General features: G+C 44.4%; 1 long non-coding RNA gene across 1 annotated transcript; it reads left to right on the top strand.

Moving 5' to 3' along the window:
- Positions 1 to 8,607: 8,607 nt before the first annotated feature.
- Positions 8,608 to 19,504, top strand: LOC123376211. Its single transcript, XR_006581715.1, has 3 exons — positions 8,608 to 8,665; positions 9,181 to 9,358; positions 19,443 to 19,504. It is a non-coding gene; the product is annotated as an uncharacterized LOC123376211 (long non-coding RNA).
- Positions 19,505 to 20,318: the final 814 nt, after the last annotated feature.

Raw genomic sequence — 20,318 nt, 5'->3', positions numbered from 1 at the left:
AGCATGGTTGGACCCATCAGTGGAACTGGGCAATCCTCCAGTCAGGGCTCCTGTGGGTGGTGCCTTGGCTGAGGCTATAGTACCGCTAGCTTCTCGGCCCATGAGGTTTCAGCATTCATTGGGTGGAGATCAGGATGCAGTGGCTGTCTAGATACTCCTGTGTCGAGGTTCAAGACCTGGAGAGGGACAGTTGTTCCTGGAATGGTGAGAAGGGTATACTGGAGAGAACTCGGCACACAGAGAAGGCTCTAGGGCTTAAAGAGAATGATCAATTGAATAGGCATCATCTAGGTTTTATTGGCGCACATGCTAAATTGAGAGGAGAGGGAGGAATAATAAGTGTGTGTTTAAACAAGTGAGATAATTGGGGAGGCCTGAATTGGAGCATTCAGTTCAGGTTTGGGCATCACGCATCAAAAAATACCTACTCCTAATGGAGTTCAGAAGAGAGCTTCAAAAATACTGTATGAATAAGATATACAAAGAAATGGCCAATTTGGGTGTATTCTGTGTGTAGAAAAGACAAGACGGAAACATTGGATTGGCATGTGTCAGTCCCACAGCTGGAAGTCCTAGAGTGAAGAAACTCTGTTCCCTCTGTAGGGGAAAAGGGGAACAGCCACCTCTGCCCAGCTTCGTTTTCATGAGTTCTGTTGCTCATCCATAGTTCCACACAGTATGTTTTGTTGCTTTAGTTGGAATGTCTGTTCTAATTTTATAAATAGTAATTGTTTCAGCAACTATAGTCATGAAAGGACAGTGGGATTGTGCAAGAGATGTCTCTGAGTAAATGTGTCACCCGGACTGACAGAGAGTAGCGTCAGAGTTAATAAGAAAGAGTAGAAGGGTCTAGCCTAGAGACCAGGAGTGCTATCACAGGGTCCTTTTCTGCTCTGAGTTCCCCATGTGGAGCTTCTGAACCCTGCATGAGATGATCCTTCAGGGCTCGGGTGACCAGATAGCAAGTGTGAAAAATTGGGATGGGGGTGGGGGGTAATAGGTGCCTATACAGTATAAGAAAAAGCTCCAAATATCGGGACTGTCCCTATAAAATCAAGACATCTGGTCACCCTGTTCAGGGCTGGACCAGTGGCAGCAGTATAGATCTGACTTTGCAATGAGTCCTGCCTGGACTAGTGGTGATAGTGTGAAACTAACTTCACAGCACCCTGGCAGGTAGCAGCACAGAGCTGAACTTCACAAGGGGGGGGCCTGCCCAGACTAGGGGTGGCAAAGTGGACTGGGAAATGTGAACTATTCTGAAGTGGAGCAGACGGGGAGGAGAGCTGCCTTCTGACTATCCCTGAGTCTGACTGGACCCAAGGAAGGAGTTTTAGGTGGCTATGGATTATTGTTCCAAAAGTCCTGGACCTCAACAAGCTGGACAATTAATACTTAGAACTGCGGTGTTGACCATACTCCTAATGCACTGCTTGGGATCCATACACTTTGTTGTAGGTAAATGTTATATTTATATGAGAAACCAGAGAAAAGAAACACACCCAATTATTTTTTTTTTGGTTGGGTGGTTGGTTGGTCCTTGTGGTTCCTTGTTCCAAAGGATGTCCGAGAGCTTGCAAATGTCAAAGAACCCACTCAGAAAGGTGAGCAAGGAGGTTATATATTGATTTCCCAGAACCAGAAGTATGCTTCTGGGTATGGGCTCAAACCATAGTTTACTTTATTTTAAGAAAAGACCCCTAGATGCATGGAACCTGGCCCATGCTACTGCCATTGGCACCTGATAGATGAGTTACACATGTCTATAAAGGGATCAGGATGGCCTGGGTTTAAGATACAGCAAGCAAAGAGTGGGTTAAATAATTGGGGAAAACATAATGGGACAGATTCTGAAGTCAACAGAGCTTAATGGATTTACAACCAGCTGAGGATCTGGCTTTTAAATCTAAGAACAATTTGTCAGACATCGCCAGAAGAGGTGGAGGAATCATTTCCACTGTAGCTACTATACAACCTCATTTTGTTCAATGGCCTTGATAATAACAAAAAAAACCCTGTATCCTGAAATGCTTTTTAGAGTTAAACAGTAATGATAACAAAGGGAGGGATAACTTGAAGGGTATATCAGACAAGGGAGAAGAGATCTGTATATAGATGAAGAGTCAGGAAAGATATAGGGAGGCTGTCTCAGATAGTAGGAGAGGCAGCCAGTGATGTGTAGAGATGAGCAAGGAAGAGAATAAGCTGGAGTAACAAGTAACCGGGAGGCTATAAAAAGGAGGAAATTTTAAATTTGATTGTGAAGCTTTCATTTTTAATTCTTTTGAAACGTTTCTAATCTTATTAGTTGCAGAAAAACCCTGTGAACCTGAACTGAATGTAAACTGTTCGGAGCAACTTGAACGTGCAGACACCTCATGTAGAGCTGCTTTAGGCTATCTTAATGGGGTGTTGACTCTGAGGAAGCATGTAACCCATTGGTGTGTTACAGGTGCCCCTCTGTGCAGAGGATATGAGTCTGTTACACTTGCAAGAAAAGAGCTAAGAAAGTGCAAATTAATATTTACTCGTAAAATGTTGTGGGAAATCTAGTGAAAGCAAAAAAGAAATATTCAGTTGCTGATGAAATGGGCCTCCAACACCAAGGCACAGTGACGTGCATCATTAATCACTTGCTTTAGGCTGCTTTGTGCTCAGAAGTGAGAGGAGATACAATCACTCTCATATGTAACTAAGGGGCCTGTTTTGACCAAAGTATTTATTGTGTTCTATTCTAAATTGTAATGTTCCTCTAATATATTTCTCTTTGGTATTTGAATTTATTACCTAGAATCTATTTTACAAGAGCCCCCACTTCCACCCAAGATTAATCTTTCTTGTTTAATAGTTTCCTGGAGACGTGGAAATAAGCAACAGTACAGCCTGGTACTAGCACTAGAACAAACCTTCCAGCAATGATGGATCCATAGGGGAAGTGTAACTATTAAACACCAGCGCAAGAGGTATTCCCTACATGAGTTCTTTGAAACATTCAACACTCAAATCACAGCAGGTTGGCAGCTAATGAATTCCAGAGAAAATGTCTACTCCCCAAAATCAACACTACACTTCCATTTACCTTTTCCCTACGTTGCAGTAGGCAAATTGGAGAGAGCTCAGTGAAGACCAACAGATATTATTAGAGAGATGGAATGAGAGGCTCACTAGTAAAGAGTAAAAGAGCTAAATATGCATAATATACTGAAGTATGGGCAAACAGTAACTAGGGGCTTGTTTCTGTAATCTGCACACAGGGAACACTCCCTGTAACTTTAATGTGAGTTTTGACAGCAAATGATTTCAGGATGAGATCCTAAGGGGGAATTGGATAACTAACTGGCTACAAGTATTTGAGGATATAAACATGCTGGAGGGAGAGGAATTATGTAGATGGGCTATCACTAGGCGTAGTGGGGTGAAATTAAGAAAGATAGGCTGAATACCAGGAAAAGCTTCCAAACAGGACATTTAAAATTTTCGACATTGCCTTCTAAAGATGGTGGACTTTTGAATGGTGAATTATAGAGATGCTACTCTATGCATAGTTAAGTTGAAGCTACGTTTTTGTAATACACAGCAAACTCTGACACATCCACTCTCAAATCACAACACACTTTTCTTTAGAAACTTGAGAAATCATTATTTTAAAAATACTTGTACAATTTTTCTCCTCACCCCTTCAGCTTTGATTATCTAAAACTCATTTGCATTTATATCTTGCCACCCAGCATAGTGTAAAATATTTAAAAAAGATACAGAGGAAGCATAGTTTATTGGTTAAAATGGTGGCCTAGGTGACAGGCAACCTGAGTTCTGTGACTGCTTCTGCCTTAGCATTGGTTTATGATTTTAGGTAAATCACCTGACCCTTCTGTAAAATGGCATCACACTTCTTCAGAAAGCAAATGATACCTGCCCCCAGAGTGGTCATGTGTCCTAACCCGTTAGTGAATTCACATCCTACCCACATTTGAAGTGCACAAAGACTGAGTTGTTCAGACCAGGAATCGATACATTATAAAAATAGGACCCACCTGTGAAATCTGAATCTGAGCTTTCTGCACGTTCAGTGGTGTTGACATCTGGGCCCCTAAAAAAACAGTTCTAGCCTATAAATCATCCTGACCCTCACCTTCTTACAAAGTTGGGTTAGTGATGCCAGCTGCCCTTTAACTAACCCACTCTAATTTGGAATCTTTGTTCCATGCATCTTGCACCTCTTTGTAGAGGGGCAACATGTTGGAAGGACACAAAGGGGGACACCAGCTGTCATAAACATACATCAAAGGGTAGCATAACATCCCTCTTTACCCTGTAAGGGGTTAATTCCTCTTTTACCTGTAAAGGGTTAAAAAGCTCAGGTAACCTAGCTGACACCTGACCAAAAGGACCAATAAGGGGACAAGATACTTTCAAATCTGGGCAGCGGTGGGGAGAAAGAGAGGTTTTGTTTGTGTCTGTTCTGTGTGCTTGCCGGAGACAGATCAAGAAAGCAAGCGATCCAGCTCCATTAGTATTAGCAAGTACTAGCGAAGGAATGCATTAGCTTACTTTTATTTTGGCTTGTGATTTCCTTTCTCTAAGAGGAAGGTTTATACCTGGTTTTGTAACTTTAAGGTTTTGCCAAGAGGGGAGATCCTCTGTGTTCTTGAGTCTTTTGTTATTCTGTAAAGTACTTACCATCCTGATTTTACAGAGGTAATTCTTTTACCTTTTCTTTCATTAAAATTCTTTTAAGAACCTGATTGATTTTTTCATCATTTTAAGATCCAAGGGCTTGGGTCTGTGTTCACCTGTACCAATTTGTGAGGATATTATTCTCAAACCTCCCCGGGAAAGGGGGTGTAGGGGTTTAGGGATTATTCTCAAGCCTCCCCAGGAAAGGGGGTGTAGGGGCTTGGGGATTATTCTCAAACCTCCCCAGGAAAGGGGGTGTAGAGACTTGGGGGGATATTTGGGGAAGGTAGGGTGCCAGGTGGCCCTCCCTAAATGTTTGTTAAATCACTTGGTAGTGGCAGCGTTACTTAATCCAAGGAATAGGGGAGCTTTTAACCTAAAATGGTAGAAATAAGCTTAGGGGATCTTCATGTAGGTCCCCACATCTGTACCCTAGAGTTCAGAGTAGAGAGGGAACCCTGACACCAGCTAAGGGTGGGGGCACATGCCCTCCTCTGTGGCCTGCACGTTAAGGACAGCTACATTATTCAGTTGCATCTGTCCCATTGATGACTGGAGATAATTTAAATCTTCTGAAGCTGGAGAATGAATTCAGGATGATACAGGCACAGTGAGAAGGATTCTTATATGTTTGAGGTACTCTGGAAACAGTGCTTCCAGGGTACTGAAAATGAGTCCAAGATCTCTTTCTTGATGGGTAATAGCTAGTTTAGGTTATACAGCTTGTATGTATAGTTGGGATTATATTTTGCTATGTGCATTACTCTGCATTTAACATTGAATTTCATCTGCCATTTTCTTGCCAAGTCATCCAATTTTGTGAAATCCCTTTGTAACGCTTTGCAGTCTGTTTTGGACTTAAGATAGTTAAGTAATTTTTTTATCATCTGCAAACTTTGCCACCTCACTGTTTACCCCGTTTTGCAGGTCATTTATGGATATGTTGAACAGCACTGATCTCAGACCAGTACAGACCCCTAGGGCCACCTCTATTTACTTCTCTCCATTCTGAAAATGGACCATTATTCCTACACTTTGTTTTCTGTCTTTTAACTGGAGTGCCTGGGAATGCTTTCAGGATCATCTAAGAATCCTTAATTTAATGAAGCCTTTTGTTATCTTAATCACCCTACCTCTGTTTATATTAAACAAAAAAAAAAACCCACTCCCTGCACCAAGGGCAGAAGTTTTAGCAGCACAGAACTCATCCCATTCCACACTCAAGCTCTGACTCCTGGGTGCTGCTGGGCCCTTCCCCCCCCCCCCAGGTGATTGGGGAGGGGCATGTGATTCTTTTGGGCCCTCTCACGCATCTCCCCTGAGTAGTTGCATGCCCCCCGATTTCTGCCTTCCAATTAGCAATAGCTTTGGCGTGGGAAGGGAGTGCCACCTCCACCCCCAACTCACCTCAGTGGACCACCCAGCCTGTCTGGGTTGGGAGGGGGGTGTAACTGAAGTGAGTCAGCAGTGGAGGTGTCACTTCCTTCCCGAGCCCTGCTGTGGGGGGTGAGCCCAAGCTGTTTGGCCCCCTGAACACACCCTGCAGTTTGAAAACCTGTTTTAGATCCAGAAGAGATGGGGGGGTGGGGGGAGAAGGGGGTGCACAGGGCCCAGAACCTTTAAATTCTGCCCCCCTTCATCAGCAGTTTGCATCACCTCTGCCTCTCTGGCTCATTTCAGCCAGCAGGACTGGAGTATGCTAGTGCAGCAGTTCTCAACCAGAGGTGTGTGGCCTCTGGGGGGCCATGAGTAGGTTTCAGGGGGTCCACCAAAATAAATCGGAGAGCAGGGCTGGCATTAGACTCAGTGGGGCCCAGGGCAGAAAGCTGAATCCCAGGTCCTGCTGTCTGGGGCTGAAGCAAGAGCAGTTTAGTTTTGTGGGGTACCCTGTGGCATGGAGCCCTGAGCAATTGATGTGCTTGCTGCCCCCTAAGGCTGGCCCTGGCTTTTAATCTACTGAAAAACAGTTGTGGCACAGGTGGGAGGGAATTTTTATAGTATGTTGGGGTGCAGGGGGGGGAGAAGGGCATCAGAAAGGAAACGGTTGAGGACATCTCTGCTAGTGAATGAGGAAAGTGGGGTGACTTCTCTCTGCTGCAGTAGCACCTATGATCTGAGCAATTCACAGGGCAACCAGGAGAGTGGAGAGAAACAGAAAAGAAGAGGACAAGGAATTAACAGTTTCTATGACTACAAAATATGCCAGCCTGTGGCATGACTTTGATCTGAGTGCATCATGGTAGACGGCAATACAAGAAGTCAACGTGAAGAGCCTTCTCCTGATAATAGCAACACTAACAAATTTCTGAACCAGCTGTGAAAGCATTTTTATTACATATTAGGATTTTAATTGTGTGTGTAGGTGGCAGAAAATTGGGCCTTTAAACTTTATAATCAAGGTGAGAGGGGGCAGCTACAATACAAGTTAGAAAAACACTTGGTATCACAATACTCTCATCTGTTACTAATGTTCTCAGGTCATTTGGCAATGCTTTCTAACTCCCACCTGCTAACTTCCCTCAGTTCACAGATGCCACGAGTCACTCGTTTATTCATTTTTGTACAAACAGAGCTAAAGGCCAAGGTGAAATAGCTACTGCCTTGTCTTTGCTAGCATTTTACCTCAGGTTAGTTTCCATGTCTTAACTCCAGTTAAGAACACATTTTTTTTTCTTTGAAAAGACAAGGCCTAAGACCTAGATTCACAAAAGTACTCTGGTGCCTAAACCCCAGTTTTAGACACCTAAGTCTGGGTTTAGGTGCCTATGTCCCAGTTATAGGCTGCGAATCCCAAAACTCCTGCTGAGCCCTGTAGGTGCCTAATCTCACTCAGCCCCTAAATTTTTGCAGTAAAGAGTTCCCTAGATGCCTATGTTTCTGCCTCTGACCACACACACTGCAGCTTCCCTTTAGGAGTCTGGGTGTCTATCTCCTGCAAAAGCCCCAGAGAGCTTCAAGACCCCGAGAAGATAGACATTTGGTGCCTAGCTTGCATGCTGGGACTGATCTGGTAGGCTTGCTCAGAGGCCTCCTGATTGGTTGTGCCTCCTCAGTTTCCTACCAAGAAAATAAACATATCTTGTCGGAGGATTTTGCCATTAGATTTCCTAAATCAGTGGCTCTGTCTAATATTGAAACAGCAACTATAGCAAGCGCCACTCTCACTGGCGTTAGCAGAGTTGGATTTCCCAAGGAGATTTTATTTGATCATGGGTCAAATTTCATGTCACAGCTATTCAACAAGCTATGGAAGTTATGTGGGGTGAAACAACTGAAAACTGCCCCATATCACCCAGAAACCAATGGTTTGGTGGAAAGATTCAATAGCACCCTAAATCTATGCTGGGGATGTATGCAAATAAAAGGGGCCAAAATTGAGACAAATTGTTACCATTATGACATTCTATACCTTGGGGGAGTGTCCTGTAATACCCCATATTCCTTATTTATATTTAATTGTGATCTTGCATATAAAGCATGCCATGTGAGATATCAGGGGAAAGGTTATGAACTGCTGAAAACCAATGTCTAAATATGTATTATCTTTAGTGCATATGAAGTGATGAGAATTGTGTTGTATGGTTGTTAAAACATGCTGTAAATTGGGGAATCAGACAGATATTAGCTCCCCAGAGGCAACAGCAAGGAGAGTTGACACCCTGCCCAGGTGTTGGGTAACAACCCATCAACAACCATTGTTCAGCAAGGGAGCTACAATTCAATGACTCACCTGCATGAGGCCTCAGCAGGGGAATTGCTCAACCTTGCCTGGAGACTCAGCAATGCCCACCAGACATGCCTGGACTTGGGCTCCCCAAGCACATGGAACTGAGGTTATAAAACAGAACACAGTGGCCACATGCTTGGCCTTTCTCCTTCACCCACTCATGCTGCAAGCAACAAGGACACTCTGAAGACTCCAACTGAGGGGATTGGCTCAGATTTCAAGGGTGAAATCTTTGTACTTTGAACTGCAGTATCCAGTGGGGTGAGAAAAACTACTTAGTCTAGTTTTTGGCCAGTCTAATAAGGTTGAGAGTTTAGACTGAGTGCTTATGTTTTATTTCTCTTGGTAACTAACTCTGACTTTTTTCCTATCACTTATAATCACTTAAAATCTCTCTTTTGTAGTCAATACATTTGTTTTACTGTTTATCTTTACCAGTGAGTTTGCATGAAGTGTGGGGCAAAACTGCTCAGGTTTGCAAAGGCTGGTGTATATCCCTACTTTCCATTGATGAAGTGGTGAACCAATTAATACATTTGCACTGCTCTCCTTGAGCATATGAGTGGTTCTGGGAGCAGTCATGCAATATAGCTGGGTGTTGGATCTCCACATGAGATTGTGCTGAGTGATAACAGCACCTGGAGGGGTTTGCTGCTGGTCACTAGCAAAGCATTGTGAGAGACAGCCAGGCTGGAGAGGGTATGGGGGGCACAGTAGTCCCACAGTCCCAGGCTGCACCCTGGGAGATCTCATCACAACTATATGTTTGCTTACAGGAAGGTACCCCAAGAATCTCATATAGGGAAGGAAAGGGAGGGGACTCCTAGATCTCAGAGACTCCTGAGAAGGAAACACTGAAGTAAAAGAAGAGTCAGTAACTGAATATGTGTAAAGGCATTAAAAGACATGGATATTGTTCAAACCAACCTCAAAGACAATCAGTCTAAACAAAAGGTGTGTTGTGACAAAAATAGTTGTAAACGCTCTTTTGTAATAGGAGACTTGGTGTTAGTGTTGAGCCCTGTAAAAAGGTACAAAATGCAAAATTATTGTGAAAGAGCCTTTGAGGTGATAGAAGTGGTAAAGGAAGACACATATGTTAAAATGCCTCGCTGTAATACAGAGAGCCTATGCACCTGACTCATTGTAGTATTGTTAGTCAGATTTTCTAGGCATCTAAAAGTTAGGCGCTGTGAGGCTGGGTCACAACACTAACTCCTTTTGTGCACCCATGCCCAAGGGATTTACCCAAGATCCCACAGCAGATCAGTGGTAAAGCCAGAAATAGAGCCTAGGAGTTCTGACTCACAGGAGCCTACTTGACCTCTATACAATACTACATTCGTATCACCCCTTCACAGCTTAGTTCTGCTTTTCCCTTTGAATTAGGTTGTTGGCCCATTGGTGCTGTTCTCAGTAGTAAGATAGCACCTGGCCCTGTGCAAGTGTGCAGGGACAGGCAATGGCCCAGGGACTCTCTTCTTTCACATTCACCCTTTGCAGGGGCAGACCACAATACAATACACGGGCTCTAGGCTCCCCGAAGCAGGTAAGAAGAAACAGAGCTGACCAGGTGCAGAGGATGCTGCCCCATCTTCATAGATGACCTAGCACAGCAGTTCCTGCACTCCTTATCTGCTTCAGCCACATCCTGTTAGGATGACGCAACATTCTATTGTCTCCAGTGCTGCACTGGACCTTTAAAGCCCTAAACATTGTGTGGAGGTTCCACAGGCATCTGTTCCTGGCTCCCTTCTCTTCTCTCCCTACACCTTGTTTCTGGGTAATCTCATCCATAAACACAAATTCAACTACCATCTCTACAGTGATGACTCTCAAATTTACCTCTCCACTCTGGACCTGTCACCTTCTGTTCAAACTAAAATCTCAGACTCTCTCTGACATCTCCTCTTGGGCATCTAGCCACCAGCCTAAGTTCAATACAGAGTTACTAATCTTTCCTCCCTAGGTCTCCCACCTTCCTCTTTTTGAAATCACCGTGGATAATGCCATCATCCTCCCTGACACTCAGGTGTGCTACTTTAGCATTGGACTTTTCTTGAGATCCTCACATGCAGGCTGTGTCTAAACCTTGCCAATTCCTTTTGCATAACATTTCTCAGGTATGGCCTTACCTATCCATCACATAGCTGAAGCTCTCATTATCTTGTGTCTCAATTATTGCAACATCTTCCTCTCCAGCCTTGACAAATGCAATCTTGCCCCACTTATCTCTACTAGTATGCTGTTGCAAAGAGTATTTTCCTAGCCCATTGCTTTGACCACATCACTCCTCTTTGAATTCCTCTATTGGGTCTGTGCTGCTTTCCTTGGGGAATCCCAAACTGTAAGCCACTGCGTTACTTCTGTGGCTCAGTGAGTGAGAGCTTTGCTGCTGCTAAACTGTGTCTCAGCTCCCTGACACTCTAGTCTGTCTGCCTTGCCAGAAAACTGCAAGGCTTTGACTGGCAGAGTATCAGTGAACCCCAGTTCCCCAGAGACATCCTCCTGCAATGTCCAGTCCCTCTCAGTAGACACACAGAAATTAAGTTAGCTACCTCCAAAGAAAAATAGCTCACAGCAGCCTGTTAGTTTAACTGAGCAATCACACATGAATTCAATGTAACAGCACTGAGATGGTTTTGTATTAAAAAATAATACATTTATAAATAAAGAACATGGATTCAAGTGATATCAGGCAAGAATGAGAGAGAGAACGGGAACATACAAAACAAAAATAGCATGCTTCCTAGTGCCTAAAACTTAATTCTAACAAGCTATAATTTTGCCTAAAACTGTTTCATTTTCAGCAAGTTAGCAGCCGCTCCTGTCCTTCAGCCCAGGAGGTCAGAGGGTGCTGTTTCAAGTTACTGTCCTCTAGACGACGGCTAACTCAAATGTCTTTTTGTTCCCCTTATATTCCCCAAAGTCCATTGTCTCTGCCTCAGGAGCCAGGAAGAGTTCCTGGGGGTGCAGATTCTGGCCCTCTGGTGTGCTTACTAAGCTATTTTCTGCTTTGTTTACCCTATATGTAAATATACTTTCATTGTCCTGTGCCTGTAGTGCAACCAGGCAGACAGAAAAATCCACATTCCTTTGCCTAGGGTAGGTTTGATCTATTCATTGCCTCTCAACACATTTTAAGAACATATTTCCAGCATATATACGTAACTTCTTATACCCAACCCATCCATCCATCCCTCAGTGATATTCCTGATCAGCATGTCTCCAGTTTACATATTGTGATGCTGGATGGAATATGGGTGACCATTTATAATATTACTGATACCAATATTATAAAATTGCAATGAATCTTATAAGATATGCCATTTAAGGCATGGATCTCAAACTGAAATCACCACAAGGGCCACATGAGGACTAGTACATTGGCCTGAGGGCCGCATCGCAGACACCTTTTCATATAATGATACAAAAGCCCCCGCCCTCGGCCCTGCCCTCACTCCACCCCTTCCATGATGCCCTGCCCCTGCTCTTCCAGCCCCTGCCCAGCCCCCATTCCAGAGGGTCTTTCAAGCCAGCAATCTCACCAACGCTGCTAAGAACCTGATATATGGTCTCTGAAGTCTTATGTATGTAACTGACTGCTCTGACAATTTAACAACTCTTCTTGTTCTTTACTTTTATGATAAACCTTTAGTTTTAGACACTAAAGGATTGGCAAGCCTTATTTTGGGTAAGATCCAAGTTAATATTGATCTGGAAATGTGGCTGGTCCTTTGGGAATCAGAAGAATATTTTGTGTAGTGAGCAGGATTTTTATATAACTTCTCACTTTACTGGACTTATGTGCTGATTGGGACCTCCAGAAACCTGTAAATGAACCCAAGATCCCTGAATTTCAACATTCCTTTGCTGCCAGAAAATACCCATGAAACCCACTGGCAAAGTGTACATCTCATCCCACTCTCATAGCTAGTCTACATAGAGGATAATAGCCTGCTTCTGCTACCAGTTACTCAATTATCTCAAGTGGTAGAGGTTTGTGCTATGGATCTAAAGGTACCAACCCTGCTGATGACCCATTTGTGGTCAACATGGCTCCATATGATTGAAAAAAAGCAGAAATTCTATTTGCTTTAAAAAAAAATCTAGGAAATTACATCCAAAACACTACATTAAAAGAATGCTAAGGTTGCTAAGTAAAATTATCAAAACGTAAATACCAAAATTAAGGTTTCCTGTGCAACTTACATTCCACTCCCCCTTCCTCTGTGTGTGTGTGTATTATGATACAGTCTTTAATCACGTGATCAAACACTATTAGGCCACAAGGCCCCAACCTCATTTAGTGCACAGAATGGGCATTGCTCTGGGGATGAATCAGGGCCATGTTGTCAAGGACACTGTTGTTTCTAGTGTCCCTGCCTCATTTGTTGCAGAAGTTGGAAGGTATATAGCGAATGAGGTGGGAAGAGAAAGGATGGTCTTGTGGTTTAGGCAGTTGAATGACACTGTGGAGAATGGTCTTCTATCTGTGCCTGTGCCACAAAGTTCCTTTCTGATGACGGGCAAGTCTCCTAAATTGATCTTTTCCCAGGTGGTCACTAATTGTGTGTGCCTCATTTTCTGGTTGCCCAACTTGAGCCTGGGGAGATTCACTTGCAGAAGTGCTGAGCTCTCACTACTGCAATTGAAATTAATAGGAGCTGTTTAAGTGACTTTAAATGACTGCTTCTTGGAGCAGCAGGTACAGGAACCCACAAGGGGAGAGGCAATTCTCGATTTAGTCCTGAGTGGAGCACAGGAGCTGGTCCAAGAGGTAACTATAACAGGACCGCTTGGAAATAGTGACCATAATATAACAACATTTAACATTCTTGTGGTGGGAAGAACACCTCCACAGCCCAACATTGGGGCATTTAATTTCAGAAAGGGGAACTATGCAAAAATGAGGCAGTTAGTTAAACAGAAGTTAAAAGGTGCAGTGACTAGAGTGAAATGCCTGCAAGCTGCATAGACACTTTTCAAAGACACCATAGTAGAGGCCCAACTTTAATATATACCCCAAATTAAAAAACACAGTAAAAGAGCTAAAAAGAGCCACCGTGGCTTAACAACCATGTAAAAGAAGCAGTGAGAGATAAAAAGGCATCTTTTAAAAAGTGGAAGTCAAATCCTAGTGAGGTAAATAGAAAGGAGCATAAACACTGCCAAATTAAGAGTAAAAATGTAACAAGAAAAGCCAAAAAGGAGTTTGAAGAACAGCTAGCCAAAAACTCAAAAGGTAATAAAATGTTTTTTAAGTACATCAGAAGCAGGAAGCCTGCTAAACAACCAGTGGGTCCCCTGGACAATCGAGATACAAAAGGAGCACTTAAAGATGGAAAAGTCATTGCGGAGAAACTAAATGAATTCTTTGCTTCAGTCTTCGCAGCTGAGGATGTTAGGGAGATTCCCAAACCTGAGCCATCCTTTGTAGATGACAAATCTGAGGAATTGTCACAGACTGAAGTGTCACTAGAGGAGGTTTTGGAATTAATTGATAAACTTACCAGTAACAAGTCACCCGGACCAGATGGCATTCACCCAAGAGTTCTGAAAGAACTCAAATGTGAAATTGCGGAACTATTAACTATGGTTTGTAACCTGTCCTTTAAATCAGCTTCTGTACCCAATGACTGGAAGATAGCTAATGTAACGCCAATATTTAAAAAGGGCTCTAGAGGTGATCCTGGCAATCCTGGTAAGTCTAACGTCAGTACCGGGCAAATTAGTTGAAACAATAGTAAAGAATAAAATTGTCAGACACGTAGAAGAACATAAATTGTTGGGCAAAAGTCAATATGGTTTCTGTAAAGGGAAATCATGTCTTACTAATCTATTAGAGTTCTTTGAAGGGGTCAACAAATATGTGCACAAGGGGGATCCAATGGACATAGTGTACTTAGATTTCCAGAAAGCCTTTGACAAGGTCCCTCACCAAAGGCTTTTACATAACTTAAGTTGTCATGGGATAAGAGGGAAGGTCCTTTCATGGATTAAGAACTGGTTAAAAGACAGGGAACAAAGGATAGAAATAAATGGTAAATTCTCAGAATGGAGAGGGGTAACTAGTGGTGTTCCCCAAGGGTCAGTCCTAGGACCAATCCTATTCAACTTATTCATAAATGATCTGGAGAAAGGGGTAAACAGTGAGGTGGCAAAGTTTGCAGATGATACTAAATTGCTCAAGATAGTTAAGACCAAAGCAGAGTGAAGAACTTCAAAAAGATCTCACATAACTAAGTGATTGGGCAACAAAATGGCAAATGAAATTTAATATGGATAAATGTAAAGTAATGCACGTTGAAAAAAATAACCCCAACTATACATACAATCAGGGCCGGCTCCAGGGTTTTTGCCACCCCAAGTGGTGAAGAAAAAAAAAAGCCGCGATCGGTGGCAGCTCCACTGCACCGCTTTCTTCTTCGTTGGCAATTTGGCGGCCGGTCCTTTGTTCCGAGAGGGACCGAGCGACCCTCTGCCGAATTACCTCCGAAGAGCCCAACTTGCCGCCCCAAGCACCTGCTTGCTGGGCTGGTGTCTAGAGTGGCCCTGCATACAATATGATTGGGGCTAATTTAGCTACAACTAATCAGGAAAGAGATCTTGGAGTCATCGTGGATAGTTCTCTGAAGACAGCCATGTAGTGTTCCGTGGCAGTCAAAAAAGCAAACAGGATGTTAGGAATCATTAAAAAAAGGGATAGAGAATAAGACTGAGAATATCTTATTGCCCTTATATAAATCCATGGTACGCCCACATCTTGAATACTGCATACAGATGTGGTCTCTTCATCTCAAAAAAGATACACTGGCATTAGAAAAGGTTCAGAGAAGGGCAACTAAAATGATTAGGGGTTTGGAATTGATCCCATATGAAAAGAGATTAAAGAGGCTAGGACTTTTCAGCTTGGAAAAGAGGAGACTAAGGGGGGGATATTATAGAGGTATATAAAATCACGAGTGGTGTGAAGAAAGTGAATAAGGAAAAGTTATTTACTTGTTCCCATAATATAAGAACTACGGGCCACCAAATGAAATTAATGGGCAGCAGGTTTAAAACAAATAAAAGGAAGTTCTTCTTCACACAGCGCACAGTCAACCTGTGGAACTTCTTGCCTGAGGAGGTTGTGAAGGCTAGGACTATAATAGGGTTTAAAGAGAACTAGATAAATTCATGGAGGTTAAATCCATTAATAGCTATTAGCCGGGATTATTGTAATAATGTTTGTACAAGATATGCCTTATGAGGTATTATTTAAAAACTCATAATTTGCTGATCAATAGCATCACGGGAAAATCCATGTAGCACTGTCATATATGAAGTTATAAGATGAAATCATAACTAAAAGTATATTTTCCAGATAAATCTGGGGAGTGGCCGAACCAGTTCCTTGGAAACAGAGGGCTAGCTGACACCTTAGCCAAGTGTAAACAAGGCTGATGGACCGTTATCTACTAAGTGACAATATTTTGGCAGGAAAGGGGGTGGGGAAAAAGTCTACTTAACAAAAACAGTGTGGAGTTTCCTTCTTCATAGATTGCTTGTCACCTTGCTCCCAGCTGGAAATGCTTCTTAAAGCAGGGACAGGATTATAAAAAGAAGGAGCAGACACTCCAAGACACCTCTCACTCTCTCTGCCCATCACATTCTCTGCACTTGAAAACACAAGGAAGCAGCTGTTGGACTCTGTGGGAGGAGTTCTGACCTGAGAGTTTGGTCAGTAATCTTTTGAAGTATGTGGTGAGAAGACAAACTATAATATAGTCAAAGCAAAGTTAAATTACAGTTGTTAAGTTGCTAAACCAGCACTCTGGTCACTGCTGTTCTAATTAATTACTCCAGAGCAGACTTCATTAATAAAAGCTGTGCCAAACTGGTGGGCTGAGGAGAACTAAGAGGCTAATTAGGCAGATGATACAAAAGGCACAGGAAGGACCTGGGAGATAGCTCTTCTCTGCTTGCTTCAGGAGCAGAGAGCTCCCTTGGAGTCTAGGTGTGAGTCTATATAGTGTATAGGGTGGTGGAAACCACTGTGTTCAATAAACTGCATGGAGTATTTTACCAGCAAAAGGGTCTCTGAGCTGTTTGTGGACTTGATCAGAGGCAAGAGATAGCAGGCCCTACCACACACCAGTAAGCATTTTATCTTTATTTTTCTTGACTGTCTTATGCCTCATTACTACTTCTCACTTAAAATCTCTCTCTACAGTTGTCATGGTCTCACCCTCACTGGAAACTGGGGGGTTTCAAGTTGAGGGCCAGCATGTATCCCCCCACCCTAAAATCCTAGGGTAGGTCTCCTTTTTGCTGCCACCACCCGGTCAATTTACGTGGGCCGGGACACCCCTGTTTTCCCCCTCCTCTTTCCCAAGACGTTCCCTGGGGAAACACAGATCAACTCACAGAGGGAGAAACCTCCCCTTCTCCCCCATCCCTTCTCTGCCCGGAGATAAGCCTGTCTCACCACCGAGAGAGAGTCTCTTAGCTCCCTCCCCCTGTATCCACAGTAGAAGGGATTTAATCAAATCTTTATAGAAAGAATTTATTAAAAGAAAAACAAGAAAATACACAATCTCTATGGGTACGTCTACACTACAAGACTATTTCGATTCATCTTAATTCGAATTTCTGGAATCGACCTAATGAAGTCGAAGTTGTGTATCCACAATAAATACACTAATTCGACTGTGTGAGTCCACAGTAACGGGCGAAGCATCGACTTTGGAAGCGGTGCACTGTGGGAAGCTATCCCACAGTTCCCGCACTCCCCGCCGCCCATTGGAATGCTGGGATTTCCCACCAATGCATGCTGGGGGAGGGGAAATTGTGTGGAGGGTGGTTTTGGGTAACTGTCATCATTGAACCGTCAATCACGCCCAGCATCCCTCCCTGAAAGCGCCAGCTGGCAATCTGTTCGTGCACTTTTCTTCTCAGTGACAGCGTGGGCGCCACAGCACTGAGAGCATGGATCCCGCTGCAGTTGTGGCCGCTGTCAGCTCCTCGCAACTTATCGTCCACCTCTTCCGCAGTCAGCTGCTGAGAAATTTGGCTAATTTTCAATGGTGCTGCGAGCAGTGGTGGACCATGGGGGACGTTTTACCAACATCAACGTCGGGTGGCCAGGCAAAGTTCATGACGCGTGTGTTTTCAGGAACTCTGGTCTGCTTAGACGCCTGCAGGAAAGTAGTTTCTTCCCGGACCACAAAATAACGCTTGGGATGTGCAGATGCCCATACTGATCTTAGGGGACCCAGCCTCTCCGCTAATGCCCTGGCTCGTCACGCCCTATGCAGGCATCTTGCACAGCGACAAGGAACTGTTCAAGTACCAGCGAGCAGCGTGAACTGTGACTGTTCAGTTTCTTCACAGAGAAGCTGAACCTGCCCCTGTTTCTTTACCAAGTTACTGTTGACTAGCCTCTGCAGTTACATACCCCGTCCACCCCGCTTCCCCAACTTATAACACACATTTAAAAATTAAAGTACGTGCTCCACTGTAGCTTTACAACGGTGTCTTTATTGATGACTTTGCGTTAAAGGGTTGAAACTGGGACGCACACTGTGCTGGGTAGGGTGTGTGGTCATGTAAAGACCGCCTCTAAAGTCGAGGTTTGACATGCTCCTGCTCCCAGACCGGTCAGCAGGACTGGTTGTTTCAACGGATCCGGCCATCCCTCCTTTTTTGGACTCTGTGTGCGGGGGCTATGTGGCCTTGTTGCGGGGGAGGACGGATACAGATTCCTCTGCTGTGTGGCTCTGCGGTCCATTACAGGGACCGTTGCATGACATCTGTAACCCCCCTCCCCCGCCTCAAATGCACGTACCACCTCCAATGACAGAAAACCTGCAAACCACCTCCCATACCAGCTAACCGCCTACTGACTGCACTGTGTGTGTGACATGCTGCTGATCCAGCCCCCGTCTCTGTACCCTGCTAAAGGTGACTGTACTATGCATTACACTACCCCCTCAACCACCTAACGACCCACCCAAGACATCTAACACAGCGTTGTGTAAAAAAGCATGACGGAAAAAGTAAGTAACAGAAAACTACTTTTAATAATCAACAACACAGTAAGGGAAGGACTTTTCAAAATGTAGTGACTGATAGCTTTTGGGTAATTTAACACTGTCCTGTGGTGCAGTGACAGTTTTCACGGCCCCTGGTGACCCTCCTTCTTGTTATTTTTGATGAGGGGGGGATTGGAGTTTGAGGCGGGGGTGGGCGGTTGCAGATACAGTGCAGGGGGGCTCTGTCTTCCTGCCTGCGGTCCTGCAGAACATCGACAAGGCGCCTGAGCGTGTCCGTTTGCTCCCTCATTAGTCCAAGCAGCGTTTGAGTCGCCTGCTGGTCCTCCTGACGCCACCTATCCTCCCGTTCGCAGAGTGAGCGGTGCTGCTGACTGAGGTTCTCCCTCCACTGGCTCTGCTGGTCCGCCTCGGCTCTGGAGCATCCCATAAGTTCAGCAAACATCTCGTCCCTTGTCTTTTTCTTACGCCTTCTAGTTTGCGCCATCATCTGTGAGGGGCATGGTGCATCAGGTCGTGATACAGTTGCACCTGTGTGATGTCAAAAAGGTAGTGAATTTCTTACAATGATACATTTTTTAAACAAAGAAACAGTCTACTCGGTGTCTGTGAACAAGAGTATGCACAGCACCTGTCTCATGCGCACTCACTAATGGAAAGTTCGATTTCTCTGAATGCGCTTTCATTGCCTGGGGTATTGGGCTGCAGATCAGAGAACCTTTGCAGGAAAGAAGAATTTGTGTAGCAGCAAGGCATGGTAAGTCAAACACTTTTGGATTCATAGAAGTGAATGTACAGCTCTGTCCTCTTGATGCAGGCAATCCTGAAAGCATAAACTCGGCCCCTGTTGCACCCCCTCGCGGCTGTTCACTGGGAAAGATCCCTGTATGCTGCCACTCTGTAGACTGCAGCACGTGGCTGTTAAGTGAGGCTTCTTGTTATGCAAAGGAACAGTTAAGCGCTCCCATTACTAATAGTACCCCAATTACTCTAATTTCATGCAGGAGTGTGCGAGAGAGATCACCCTGAGGAGAGTCTCACGGGCAGAGAGAGAGCGCATGCTGGAAGAAAGCCACCACCACCCAGGGGCCTACTCTGCCATGCTCGTGAGGGCAATGGTCCCGGAATTCCAGCTTGTAGCATGGAAAGGCAAAGTGTGCTACCTCGGGGCACACGATAAGCTAGCTCTGCCAAGGAACCTCCTCCATAGACTTTCAGATTACCTCCAGGAGAGTTTCCTGGAGATATCTTATGAAGATAAAAGTTCCATCCCCCTGTATGTAGACCTTCTGTTCTCCTAATGTCTCTCCCTGTTTAGTTACAAAAAAAATGTTAACTTGTTGTTCTTAGCTGCTTTTAATAAATAAATGTTAACTTGTTTAAAGCACTTACAGACTGATCCTTCTCCCGATTCAGGGTCCGTGGTAACGGCTGGGGAGGGTTGGTAGGGGATCTCAGAGAGGGTGAGGAAGAGATCCTGGCTGTCGGGGAAAGCGCCGTCGACTGCCTCGTCCTCCTCATCTTCCCCATCCGCGAACATCTCCGAGGAACAGTCCGTCGACACTATCCCATCCTCAGAGTCCACGCACACTGGTGGGGCAGTGGTGGCAGACCCACCAAGAATGGCATGCAGTGCCTCATAGAAGCGGCATGTCTGGGGCTGGGCTCCGGAGCGTCCGTTTGCCGCTCTGAGTTTCTGGTAGCCTTGTCTCAGCTCCTTGACTTTCACGCGGCACTGCATTGCATCCTGGCTGTATCCTCTGTCTCTCATGGCTTTGGAGACCTTCTCAAAGGTCTTTGCATTCCGTTTGCTGGAGCGCAGCTCCGAAAGCACAGACACATCGCCCCACACAGCAATCAGATCTGAGACTTCCCGGTCA

Source organism: Mauremys mutica, chromosome 1, assembly GCF_020497125.1.
Source record: "Mauremys mutica isolate MM-2020 ecotype Southern chromosome 1, ASM2049712v1, whole genome shotgun sequence".
Classification (NCBI taxonomy): domain Eukaryota; kingdom Metazoa; phylum Chordata; order Testudines; family Geoemydidae; genus Mauremys; species Mauremys mutica.
This window is presented reverse-complemented; position numbering and strand designations above follow the sequence as displayed.